We start from the raw sequence: 13,608 nt of genomic DNA, 5'->3' as shown, positions 1-13,608 counted from the left end.
AGAAATGGAGGGCTGATGGGAAGACTCTTCGGTTACTGGAGTGGCTGCCGCCACCAGTATAGGGAGCTGTGTTTTTACAGCCGTATCGGGCTCCGTGTGAACGTCACATAACGATGAGAAGGTGGCTGAAGGGGCTGCTGAGGTGGTGCAGAGGAAAGTGATAGGGTGGTGGGGGCTGAGCTAGTGGTCCCTGGCTGTGGCAGTACTGAGCGTGAAGAGCCTGAATCTTGGATGGTCCATCAACTCCTGGAGGAGTGTGGGGGTGAGGAGGCAGTGAAGCTGGAGGCAAATTTTGGAAGGGTCCTTTTCCTCTTTTACTTCCAAACTGAGAGCCTAGGAAAGAGGAAGAGTTGGAGACGGGTCTTGGAGACTTGTACTCCTCAGGAGGAGGAGGAGGAGGTGGTGGAGCAGGAAGTCGCTGATGAGGACAAGGGCTGCTAATGATAGACCCCAGCATCAGGGAGATCTCTTAATGAGCTGCTCAGTGCGCTTCTCTTCAGTCCATCGCCTAGTGCATGTGTGTCATCCAGACTTGGCCGTCCCAGAGTGCCATGCACAGCCTCCTTCATTCCTGGCCCAGGAGACGTATTGGGGTGCATTACCCCCTTTTTCTTCTCTAGTTCCGATTCAACTCTGTACTTTTCCATTTCCTGAACTTCTGCAATGGACTCTTGTAGGTCACTGGTAAACCTGAGCCGATCTTGGAGGCTTGAAGCATTGAAGATTATTAGGAACTTCCACTCACCACCAGGGGCAGCGCAAAGTAATTTGATTCCATGCTGGTAATAAGAGTTCTGGAAGAGCTGCATCTGCATGTCCACCAGTGGAAAGGATTGCCGGAAGCTGTAGGTCACCAATATCTTCTTCTTCTTCTGGAAAATCTTTGTGACCACCAAAAGATCATTGAAGAGGAAGACCTCCCTCTGGTGCAGACCCTTCCTCTGGGGGCGGTTGGGATCTGGGACCTCATAGAGTTGGCAGCAGCAAACAAGTCGGCGATGTGGAAGAGAAAGAACTGGCTTTTTTACAACTATCATTCTCTCCACAGCTTGCACCTCAGATACATGATCATCATTTGTCCTCAATTCCTGACCCTGGATTCTCTGGTATATTCCAACCAGCAGATCCCTGGGAATATCCTCCCCGTTATCCACCCCACGCAGGTTTTTAATGAAGTCTTCTAGCTTCATCTTACGCTCAGGTTTGACGTTGGGGCTGTACATGTCCGTGTTGAGAAGAATAATAGCGAATTCCAGGATAAATATGGTATCTGGGTTACGGAACTGACGAACCAGGGCCGGGTTACATACACAGTAACGCTGACTGAAAGCCTCGATGAGCCTCTCCACCTTCTGTGCCTCTCCCTGAACACGAATGTGGGCCTGGAATTTACGCAATGCCTCGTCCAGATCCATGTTTGAGAAATCCATTTCATCCACCACACAATCTAAGACATCTCTGTTAAACTGTTTTTGGCGGTTTCCAAGGAACTCTCCAATCATTTCTCGGCTCAGACCTTTCTGTTCAAGGATAAAATGTGCTACCCCCACAGGGGTATCAGATAGGAAGGCCCTCTCAATCAAGTACTGAATTCCTTTTTCAGGCTTTTTGTTAAAGAGGTTGAGACCGATGCGGTATTGCCTCCTTTGCACCTCATCATTGCTGAAAGCAGAAGAGTCCCAGCTGTGCTTGGTTTCCCTCTGGTTCGTCTGCTTACAAAGGGTATTGGGGGGCTCCCGTAGGCTGTCACGGGAAGAGGGGCCTGAGCTGCAGTTGATGGTTTCATTGGAGTTAGCGGTGCTGTTTAGACTTTTATGGTCACCATCTGAAATCTCCCCAAGTTCCTGTTTACCATGATGCATATGTCGCACCCCTACCATCCCACCGGTTACTGGAGTGGCAGCCGCCACCGGTGTAGGGACCTGTGTTGGTACAGCCGTACCTGGTCCCTGGGAGGGCTCCTCAGACTCTTTGTTAAGCCTTCTTCTAGGAACAGCCAATTGTCTTGTCTGTCCAGCTACATCGATCGTTGGTGATTCAGATGCTCCAAAAATGAAAACGGAGGGCTGTTGGGAGGACCCGCCGGTTACTGGAGTGGCAGCCGCCACCAGTGTAGTGACCTGTGTTGGTACAGCCGTACCTGGTCCTTTGGAGGGCTCCTCAGACTTTTTGTTGAGCCTTCTTCTAGGAACAGCCAATTGTCTTGTCTGTCCAGCTACATCGATCGTTGGTGATTCAGATGCTCCAAAAATGAAAACGGAGGGCTGTTGGGAGGACCCCCCGGCTACTGGAGTGGCAGCCGCCACCAGTGTAGGGACCTGTGTTGGTACAGCCGTACCTGGTCCTTTGGAGGGCTCCTCAGACTTTTTGTTGAGCCTTCTTCTAGGAACAGCCAATTGTCTTGTCTGTCCAGCTACATCGATCGTTGGTGATTCAGATGCTCCAAAAATGAAAACGGAGGGCTGTTGGGAGGACCCTCCGGTTACTGGAGTGGCAGCCGCCACCAGTATAGGGACCTGTGTTGGTACAGCCGTACCTGGTCCTTTGGAGGGCTCCTCAGACTCTCTGTTAAGCCTTCTTCTAGGAACAGCCAATTGTCTTGTCTGTCCAGCTACATTGATCGTTGGTGATTCAGACGCTGTAGAAAGAGAAATGGAGGGCTGATGGGAAGACCCTCCGATTACTGGAGTGGCCGCCGCCACCAGTATAGGGCCCTGTGTTGGTACAGCCGTATCGGGCTCCGTGTGAACCTCACATGCTGGTGGAGTCTCAATGTAGCTTTCATATTGTGTGTCGCTCACTGGGGCAGTCCTGCCTTGTGAGCCGTGTCTGCAGTAAATACCGCGTACATCTGCAATAACAAAGAAGAATCAGATTTAGCGCCTTCACCTACATTTCATAGATTTTTTTATACAACATCAAATTCTAGAGAGAAAAGTTCCAAATTTCAGTGCCAGGGAGAATAAATAAAGCCGATATGACAGGGACACGGGGGTGAGTAATGGTGGCCTTCATATAACAATTCTGGTTGCCGACCCTCTAAAATGAATGGAGTCAGAAAGGGGACTGATTACATAGTTATTAAGGTTGGATAAAGACACCAGTCCATCCGGAGTGAGTGGGCGTGTCTACAATTATCCCTGTCCCTGTACATCGCATTATTATTTATTTAAGGTACCCATATAGTGCCACCAATTTACACATCGCACACTCACATCACTCCCTACCCTCAAGGAGCCCACAATCCAAGGCCCCCTACTCACATTCATATACTAGGGGACAATTTTGGGCAGAAGCCAATTAACCTCCCAGCAGGTCTTTGGAGTGTGGGAGGAAACCGGAGTACCCGGAGGAAACCCACACAGGCACAGGGAGAACATGCAAACTCCATGCAGGTGACGTGGGTGGGATTCAAACCAGCGACCCTTTTTACTGCTAGGTGAGAGTGCCGCCCACTACACCACTGTGCCGCCCTGTGATTGGTCACTTCCGGGTGCGGGGGAGTAATCTGCAGTACTTCTGTTTCTTATTAATAAACACCCGGCCTCTTTTATTATAATCCCTCCAATTGTTGCGGTGGATGGATATAGAAGAGGCCGGGAACCGCTGCACTGCCGATGACTCCGCCCCCCAAAGTGAAGGAATAGCCCCCGGCATGTTTTGGATGGATTGCCATGCGGTTCTGTCATGTGACAATGGTGACAAGATCTCGCCATGTTTGGGGGGCGCCATTAAGAATAATGTAATCGGAATGCTTGCTGCGTGTTTTCCCATGATTTGGAATCGCAGCACTTCTGCCGACCATTCCAAATCGCCAAGTGTGGGCGGGGTCTAAGGCAGAATTCCAGGCAAATGATGAAATAGATACTGTCTGTGGGAGCTGCTTTACAGCAACTTACTGGGGCCCCATTTGTTCAGCGGAGGGGAGGGGCATAAAGGGTCTTTTTAATGCATTTGGGGTGCAGACAGAGCCCTGCACTGCAATATAAAACTGGAATAGTTTTTTTTTTTTTAAACGTTGGCAACTATGTATATGTGTCATCTTGTCTGTTTAATCTTCAACTGCCATAATGCTGCACATGTGATCCGTCATGACACCGGCCATTGGATGGTTTGACAGTTGGCATTCCCGGCATACCGGAAATAGAAATGTTGTGTGAAACTGTTCAAGCGATGGGTTTCCTTCCTCTTTAATACAGGAAGAAACCATTTATATGTAAATATCACACAGGCTGGTGACTTATCTTTCTGTATCTATCACTATGCACAACACTTACCAATCTCGGTGTCTGTGTCCCGGTGATGTCCATTGGCTTTACAGCCGGAAGCGAAACATCCAAAAACGGCTCTGAAACAGCCGCGCAAAAACGCTCGGGTCCTCTTCATCTTCATCTTGGGGGGCTTTTTGGTTGGGGTATCTGCAGGCTGGTCACTGACACCTCCTACCATTGCCCTTCCTTTGGTGGGTTTCTCTTTGGTGTTTTCCAGAGAAACAATCTGATTACATTTAAATCGGTTCATTATTAAGAATAAAGAAACTCGCTTTAAATGTATGACGATAGAAATCGTAGAAATCGCAATGAAATTGAATCGAATCAAATCAAATCCAATAAAATCACAAGATAAATCTCAGGAGAGATATGAAGCCACAACCTCACTGGTCAGTGATCTGTGAACTACTGCAGCCTTCCTCCCCTGCGTCTGACTATAAGGGACTGAGCCGATGACATCATAGTAGGAGAGTCATGTGACCTGTTTTTCAGCCAATGAAATCACAGTGCAGTCATGTGACCTTTTTTTTTTTTTTAAATTAACTGACGATTTTTCTTAAAGGAGCCACGTCCTTATTTGTGAAATCACAGTGCAGTCATGTGACTTTTTAAAAAAAAAAATTAACTGACGATTTTTCTTAAAGGAGCCACGTCCTTATTTGTGAGCTTTGTGAATTGGGGTATACGGCCCCTGGAAGAACATGTTATTGTAAATGACATTTAACCCTTTCACTACCCAACTGTATTGTTACACCACCCTGGCCTGTCCGTACACCACCCTGGCCAGTCCATACACCACCCTGGCCTGTCCATACACCACCCTGGCCTGTCCATACACCACCCTGGCCAGTCCATACACCACCCTGGCCTGTCCATACACCACCCTGGCCTGTCCATACACCACCCTGGCCTGTCCATACACCACCCTGGCCAGTCCATACACCACCTTGATCTGTCCATACACCACTCTGGCCAGTCCATGCACCACCCTTGCCAGTCCGTATACCACCCTGGCCTGTCCGTACACCACCCTGGCCTGTCCATACACCACCCTGGCCAGTCCATACACCAACCTGGCCTTTCCGTACACCACCCTTGCCAGTCCATACACCACCATGTCCTGTTCATACACCCCCCTTGCCAGTCCGTATACCACCCTGCCCAGTCCATATACCACCTTGGCTTGTCCGTACACCACCCTGGGCTGTCCGTACACCACCCTGGCCAGTCCTTACACCACCCTAGCCTGTCCGTATACCACCCTGGCTATATACCACCCTGGCCAGTCCATACACCACCTTGACCTGTCCATACACCACCCTGGCCAGTCCGTACACCACCCTGGCCTGTCCGTACACCACCCTGGCCTGTCCGTACACCACCCTGGCCTGTCCGTACACCACCCTAGCCTGTCCATATACCACCCTGGCCAGTCTGTATACCACCCTGGGCTGTCCGTACACCACCCTGGGCTGTCCGTACACCACCCTGGGCTGTCAGTACACCACCCTGGCCTGTCCGTACACCACCCTGGCCAGTCCTTACACCACCCTAGCCTGTTCGTACACCACCCTGGCCAGTCCATACACCACCCTGGCCTGTCCGTACACCACCCTGGCTATATACCACCCTGACCAGTCCATACACCACCCTGGCCTGTCCATACGCCACCCTGGCCAGTCCGTACACCACCCTGGCCTGTCCGTACACCACCCTAGCTTGTCCGTACACCACCCTGGCCTGTCCGTACACCACCCTGGCTATATACCACTCTGGCCAGTCCATACACCACCCTGGCCTGTCCATACACCACCCTGGCCTGTCCGTACACCACCCTGGCCAGTCCGTACACCACCCTGGCCTGTCCGTACACCACCCTGGCCTGTCCGTACACCACCCTGGCATGTCTGTACACCACCCTGGGCTGTCCGTACACCACCCTGGGCTGTCCGTACACCCCCCTGGGCTGTCCGTACACCACCCTGGGCTGTCCGTACACCACCCTGGCCTGTCTGTACACCACCCTGGCCAGTCCTTACACCACCTTGGCCTGTCCATACACCACCCTGGCCAGTCCATACACCACCCTGGCCTGTCCGTACACCACCCTGGCCAGTCCATACACCACCGTGACCTGTCCGTATACCACCCTGGCCAGTCCGTATACCACCCTGGCCAGTCTGTATACCACCCTGGCCAGTCCGTATACCACCCTGGCCTGTCTGTACACCACCCTGGCCTGTCCATACACTACCCTGGCCTGTCCATACACCACCCTGGCCTGTCCGTACACCACCCTGGCCTGTCCGTACACCACCCTAGCCAGTCCATACACCACCTTGACCTGTCCATACACCACCCTGGCCAGTCCATACACCACCCTGGCCAGTCCGTACACCACCCTGGCCTGTCCGTACACCACCCTGGCTTGTCCGTACACCACCCTAGCCTGTACGTATACCACCCTGGCTTGTCCGTACACCACTCTGGCCAGTCTGTACACCACCCTGGGCTGTCCGTACACCACCCTGGGCTGTCCGTACACCACCCTGGGCTGTCCGTACACCACCCTGGCCAGTCCTTACACCACCCTAGCCTGTCCGTATACCACCCTGGCTATATACCACCCTGGCCAGTCCATACACCACCTTGACCTGTCCATACACCACCCTGGCCAGTCCGTACACCACCCTGGCCAGTCCGTACACCACCCTGGCCTGTCCGTACACCACCCTGGCCTGTCCGAACACCACCCTAGCCTGTCCGTATACCACCCTGGGCTGTCCGTACACCACCCTGGGCTGTCCGTACACCACCCTGGGCTGTCAGTACACCACCCTGGCCAGTCCGTACACCACCCTAGCCTGTCCGTATACCACCCTGGCTATATACCACCCTGGCCAGTCCATACACCACCCTGGCCTGTCCATACACCACCCTGGCCAGTCCCTACACCACCCTGGCCAGTCCTTACACCACCCTGGCCTGTCCGTACACCACCCTAGCCTGTCAGTACACCACCCTGGCCTGTCCGTACACCACCCTGGCTATATACCACCCTGGCCAGTCCATACACCACCCTGGCCTGTCCGTACACCACCCTGGCCTGTCCATACACCACCCTGACTAGTCCATACACCACCCTGGCCTGTCCATACGCCACCCTGGCCAGTCCCTACACCACCCTGGCCAGTCCGTACACCACCCTGGCCAGTCCTTACACCACCCTAGCCTGTCCATACACCACCCTGGCCAGTCCTTACACCACCCTAGCCTGTCCGTACACCACCCTGGCCAGTCCATACACCACCCTGGCCTGTCTGTACACCACCCTGGCTATATACCACCCTGACTAGTCCATACACCACCCTGGCCTGTCCATACGCCACCCTGGCCAGTCCCTACATCACCCTGGCCAGTCCGTACACCACCCTGGCCTGTCCGTACACCACCCTGGCTATATACCACCCTGGCCAGTCCATACACCACCCTGGCCTGTCCATACACCACCCTGGCCAGTCCGTACACCACCCTGGCCAGTCCGTACACCACCCTGGCCTGTCCGTACACCACCCTGGCATGTCTGTACACCACCCTGGGCTGTCCGTACACCACCCTGGCCTGTCTGTACACCACCCTGGCCAGTCCATACACCACCCTGGCCTGTCCATACACCACCCTGGCCTGTCCATGCACCACCCTGGCCAGTCCATGCACCACCCTGGCCTGTCCATACACTACCCTGGCCTGTCCATACACCACCCTGGCCAGTCCATACACCACCCTGGCCAGTCCATACACCACCCTGGCCAGTCCCTACACCACCCTGGCCTGTCCGTACACCACCCTGGCCTGTCCGTACACCACCCTGGCCAGTCCCTACACCACCCTGGCCAGTCCCTACACCACCCTGGCCTGTCCGTACACCACCCTGGCCAGTCCCTACACCACCCTACCTTATCCGTACACCACCCTGGCCTGTCCATACACCACCCTGGCCAGTCCGTACACTGCCCTGGCCAGTCCGTACACCACCCTAGCCTGTCCGTACACCACCCTGGCCTGTCCGTACACCACCCTGGCCAGTCTGTATACCACCCTGGCCTGTCCGTACACCACCCTGGCCTGTCCGTACACCACCCTGGCCTGTCCGTATACCACCCTGGCTTGTCCGTACACCACCCTGGCCAGTCTGTATACCACCCTGGCCTGTCCGTATACCACCCTGACTTGTCCGTACACCACCCTGGCTTGTCCGTACACCACCCTGGCCTGTCCGTACACCACCCTGGCCTGTCCGTATACCACCCTGGCTTGTCCGTACACCACCCTGGCCAGTCTGTATACCACCCTGGCCTGTCCGTATACCACCCTGACTTGTCCGTACACCACCCTGTCTTGTCCGTACACCACCCTGGCCAGTCCGTACACCACCCTGGCCAGTCCATACACCACCTTGCCCTGTCCATACCCCACCCTGGCCTGTCCATACACCACCCTGGCCAGTCCGTACACCACCCTGGCCAGTCCGTACACCACCCTGGCCTGTCCGTACACCACCCTGGGCTGTCCGTACACCACCCTGGCCTGTCTGTACACCACCCTGGCCAGTCCGTACACCACCCTGGCCTGTCCGTACACCACCCTGGGCTGTCCGTACACCACCTTGGCCTGTCCATACACCACCCTGGCCTGTCCATGCACCACCCTGGCCAGTCATGCACCACCCTGGCCTGTCCATACACTACCCTGGCCTGTCCATACACCACCCTGGCCAGTCCATACACCACCCTGGCCAGTCCATACACCACCCTGGCCAGTCCCTACACCACCCTGGCCTGTCCGTACACCACCCTGGCCTGTCCGTACACCACCCTGGCCAGTCCCTACACCACCCTGGGCAGTCCCTACACCACCCTGGCCTGTCCGTACACCACCCTGGCCAGTCCCTACACCACCCTACTTTGTCCGTACACCACCCTGGCCTGTCCATACACCACCCTGGCCAGTCCGTACACTACCCTGGCCAGTCCGTACACCACCCTAGCCTGTCCGTACACCACCCTGGCTATATACCACCCTACCTTGTCCGTACACCACCCTGGCCTGTCCATACACCACCCTGGCCAGTCCGTACACCACCCTGGCCTGTCCGTATACCACCCTGGCCTGTCCGTACACCACCCTGGCCTGTCCTTACACCACCCTGGCCTGTCCATACACCACCTTGGCCTGTCCGTACACCACCCTGGCCTGTCCGTACACCACCTTGGCCTGTCCGTACACCACCCTGGCCTGTCCGTATACCACCCTGGCTTGTCCGTACACCACCCTGGCCAGTCTGTATACCACCCTGGCCTGTCCGTACACCACCCTGGCCTGTCCGTACACCACCCTGGCCTGTCCGTATACCACCCTGGCTTGTCCGTACACCACCCTGGCCAGTCTGTATACCACCCTGGCCTGTCCGTACACCACCCTGGCCTGTCCGTACACCACCCTGGCCTGTCCGTATACCACCCTGACTTGTCCGTACACCACCCTGGCCAGTCCATTCACCACCTTGCCCTGTCCATACCCCACCCTGGCCAGTCCATACACCACCCTGGCCTGTCCGTACACCACCCTGGCCAGTCCGTACACCACCCTGGCCTGTCCGTACACCACCCTGGCCTGTCCGTACACCACCCTGGCCAGTCCGTACACCACCCTGGCCAGTCCGTAAACCACCCTGGCCTGTCCATACACCACCCTGGCCTGTCTGTACACCACCCTGGCCTGTCCATACACCACCCTGGCCTGTCCATACACCACCCTGGCCAGTCCATACACCACCCTGGCCAGTCCATACACCACCCTGGCCTGTCCATACACCACCCTGGCCTGTCCGTACACCACCCTGGCCAGTCCATATACCACCCTGGCCAGTCCATACACCACCCTGGCCAGTCTGTATACCACCCTGGCCAGTCCATATATCACCCTGGCTATATTCCACCCTGGCCAGTCCATACACCACCCTGGCCTGTCCATATACCACCCTGGCCTCTCCGTACACCACCCTGGCCAGTCCGTATACCACTCTGTCCATACTCTACCCTAGCATATCCATTTACTATCCTAGCCTGTCCATACACTATCCTAGCCTGTCCATACACCTGTGGACCAAGGCTGATGTGAGGAACGAGCTGGTGTCACCACTATCTCCACCCCGCCACCTCCACTGTATACATGGGCAGGGAAAAGGGGGTGGAGTCAGGGGCGGATCCAAGGGAGGGGGCGGCAAAAGGAGGTTTTGCCTAGGGTCTCAAAAATCCTTGCACCAGCCCTGCCTCCTAGCACCTCCGCCCCGCCCCTAACTATTTAGCTCCACCCACTCCTCAGTCTAAATTCTCCGACCTACACCGAGAGATTAGATGAGTCCCCTCCCACATAATGTCCCCGGCTCCGCCTCCTGCACAGGCTGATAGGTTCATGGAGCCTTCACTAACATGGCGGACCGCCCACAAGTCCTGGTCCAGTGAGGAGCAGTCATTGGTTGCTAGGGATACCGATATGCCTAGCAACCAATGACTTTACATGCCTGCTGTGTGCCCTGCAGCACATTTCTCCTGCCTGCCAGGCTACAGGGACTTCTCCTACAGGTACACTGAGCTCTGTGATGGGGCAACTGATCTATGGGGGCACTGTGATGGGGCAACTAATCTATGGAGGCACTGTGATGGGGCAACTAATCTATGGAGGCAGTTTGATGGGGCAATTAATCTAAGTGGACACTGTGATGGGGCAACTAATCTATGGCGGTACTCTGATGGGGCAACTAATCTATTTGGGCACTGTGATGGGGCAACTAATCTATGGGGGTACTCTGATGGGGCAACTAATCTATGGGAGCACTGTGATGGGGCAACTATTTTATGGGGAGCATTGTGATGTGGCCACTGATCTATGGGAGGCACTGTGATGGGGCAACTAATCTTTAGCGGGCAATGTGATGGGGTAACTAATCTATGGGGGCACTTTGATGGGGCAACTAATCTATGGGAGCAGTTTGATTGGGGCAATTCATCTATGGGGGGCACAGTGATGAGGCAAATAATATATGGGGGGCACTGTGATGGGGCAACTAATCTATGGGGGCACTGTGATGGGGCAACTAATCTATGGAGGCAGTTTAATGGGGCAATTAATCTAAGTGGACACTGTGATGGGGCAACTAATCTATGAGGGCACTGTGATGTGGCAACAGATCTATGGGGGCAGTTTGATGGGGCAATTAATCTAAGTGGACACTGTGATGTGGCAACTAATCTATGGGGGGCGTTGTGATGGGGCAACTAATCTGTGGGGGCACTGTGATGGGGCAACTAATCTATGGAGGCAGTTTGATGGGGCAATTTATCTAAGTGGACACTGTGATGGGGCAACTAATATATGGGGGCACTGTGATGGGGCAACTTATCTATGGTGTACTCTGATGGGGCAACTAATCTATGGGTGTACTCTGATGGGGCAACTAATCTATGGGAGCACTGTGATGGGGCAACTAATCTATGGAGGCAGTTTGATGGGGCAATTTATCTAAGTGGACACTGTGATGGGGCAACTAATCTATGGGAGTAGTTTGATGGGGCAACTAATCTTTAGCTGGCACTGTGATGGGGCATCTAATCTATGGGGGCACTGTGATGGGGCAACTAATCTATGGGGGCACTGTGATGGGGCAACTTATCTATGGGGGGCACTGTGATGGGGCAACTTATCTATGGGGGGCACTGTGATAGGACAAATTATCTATGGGGTACTCTGATGGGGCAACTAATCTATGGGGGTCACGGTGATGGAGCAACTAACCTTTAGCAGGCAATGTGATGGGGTAATTAATCTTTGGGGGCACTTTGATGGGGCAACTAATCTATGGAGGCAGTTTGATGGGGCAATTAATCTAAGTGGACACTGTGATGGGGCAACTATTTTATGGGGAGCATTGTGATGTGGCAACTGATCTATGGGGGGCACTGTGATGGGGCAACTAATCTATGGGGGCACTGTGATGGGGCAACTAATCTATGGGACAGTTTGATGGGGCAATTAATCTAAGTGGACACTGTGATCTGGCAACTAATCTATGGGGACATTGTGATGGGGCAACTAATCTATGGGAGTAGTTTGATGGGGCAACTAATCTTTGGGGGGCACGGTGATGGGGCAACTAATCTATGGGGGGCTCTTTGATGGGGCAACTAATCTATGGGGGCCACGGTGATGGGGCAACTAATCTTTAGCGGGCACTGTGATGGGTAACTAATCTGTGGGGGGCACTTTGATGGGGCAACTAATATATGGGGGGCACAGTGATGAGGCAAATAATCTATGGGGGCACTGTGATGTGGCAACTAATTATGGGGGGCACTGTGATGGGGCAACTAATCTATGGGGGCACTGTGATTGGGCACCTAATCTATGGGGGTACTCTGAAGGGGCAACTAATCTATGGGGGGCACGGTGATGGGGCAACTAATCTATGGGAGAAGTTTGATTGGGGCAATTCATCTATGGGGACACTGTGATGAGGCAAATAATATATGGAGGCAGTTTAATGGGGTAATTAATCTAAGTGGACACTGTGATGTGGCAACTAATCTATGGGGGCAGTTTGATGGGGCAATTAATCTAAGTGGACACTGTAATGTGGCAACTAATCTATGGGGGCCACTGTGATGGGGCAAATTATCTGTAGGGGGCACTATGATGGGGCACCTAATCGATGGGGGGCACTGTGATGGGGCAACTAATCTATGGAGGCAGTTTAATAGGGAAACTAATCTATGGAGGCAGTTTAATAGGGCAATTCATCTATGTGGACACTGTGATGGGGCAACTAATTTATGGGGGCACTGTGATGTGGCAACTAATCTATGGGGGCAGTTTAATGGGGCAATTAATCTAAGTGGACACTGTGATGGGGCAACTAATCTAAGTGGACACTGTGATGGGGCAACTAATCTATGGGGGGCACTGTGATGGGGCAACTAATCTATGGGGGCACTGTGATGATTCAACTAATCTATGGGGGCAGTTTGATGGGGCAATTAATCTAAGTGGACACTGTGATGTGGCAACTAATCTATGGTGGGCACTGTGATGGGGAAAATTATCTGTAGGGGGCACTATGATGGGGCACCTAATCGATGGGGGGCACTGTGATGGGGCAATTTATGTATGGGGGGCACTGTGATGGGGCAACTAATCTATGGAGGCAGTTTAATGGGGCAACTAATCTATGGAGGCAGTTTAATAGTGCAATTCATCTATGTTGACACTGTGATGTGGCAAC

At 54.0% G+C, this 13,608-nt stretch overlaps 1 protein-coding gene and 1 pseudogene across 2 annotated transcripts in view; one reads left to right on the top strand and one right to left on the bottom strand.

Moving 5' to 3' along the window:
* LOC143956949 (uncharacterized) overlaps positions 1–13,608 on the top strand; it is a 134,620-nt gene that overhangs the window by 50,547 nt on the left and 70,465 nt on the right. The window lies entirely within an intron of this gene.
* Positions 30–4,210, bottom strand: LOC143956984 (IQ motif and SEC7 domain-containing protein 2 pseudogene; annotated as a pseudogene).

Source organism: Lithobates pipiens, unplaced genomic scaffold, assembly GCF_037356315.1.
Source record: "Lithobates pipiens isolate NorthernLeopardFrog02 unplaced genomic scaffold, aLitPip1_a1.2 Scaffold_47, whole genome shotgun sequence".
NCBI classification, from domain to species: domain Eukaryota; kingdom Metazoa; phylum Chordata; class Amphibia; order Anura; family Ranidae; genus Lithobates; species Lithobates pipiens.
This window is presented reverse-complemented; position numbering and strand designations above follow the sequence as displayed.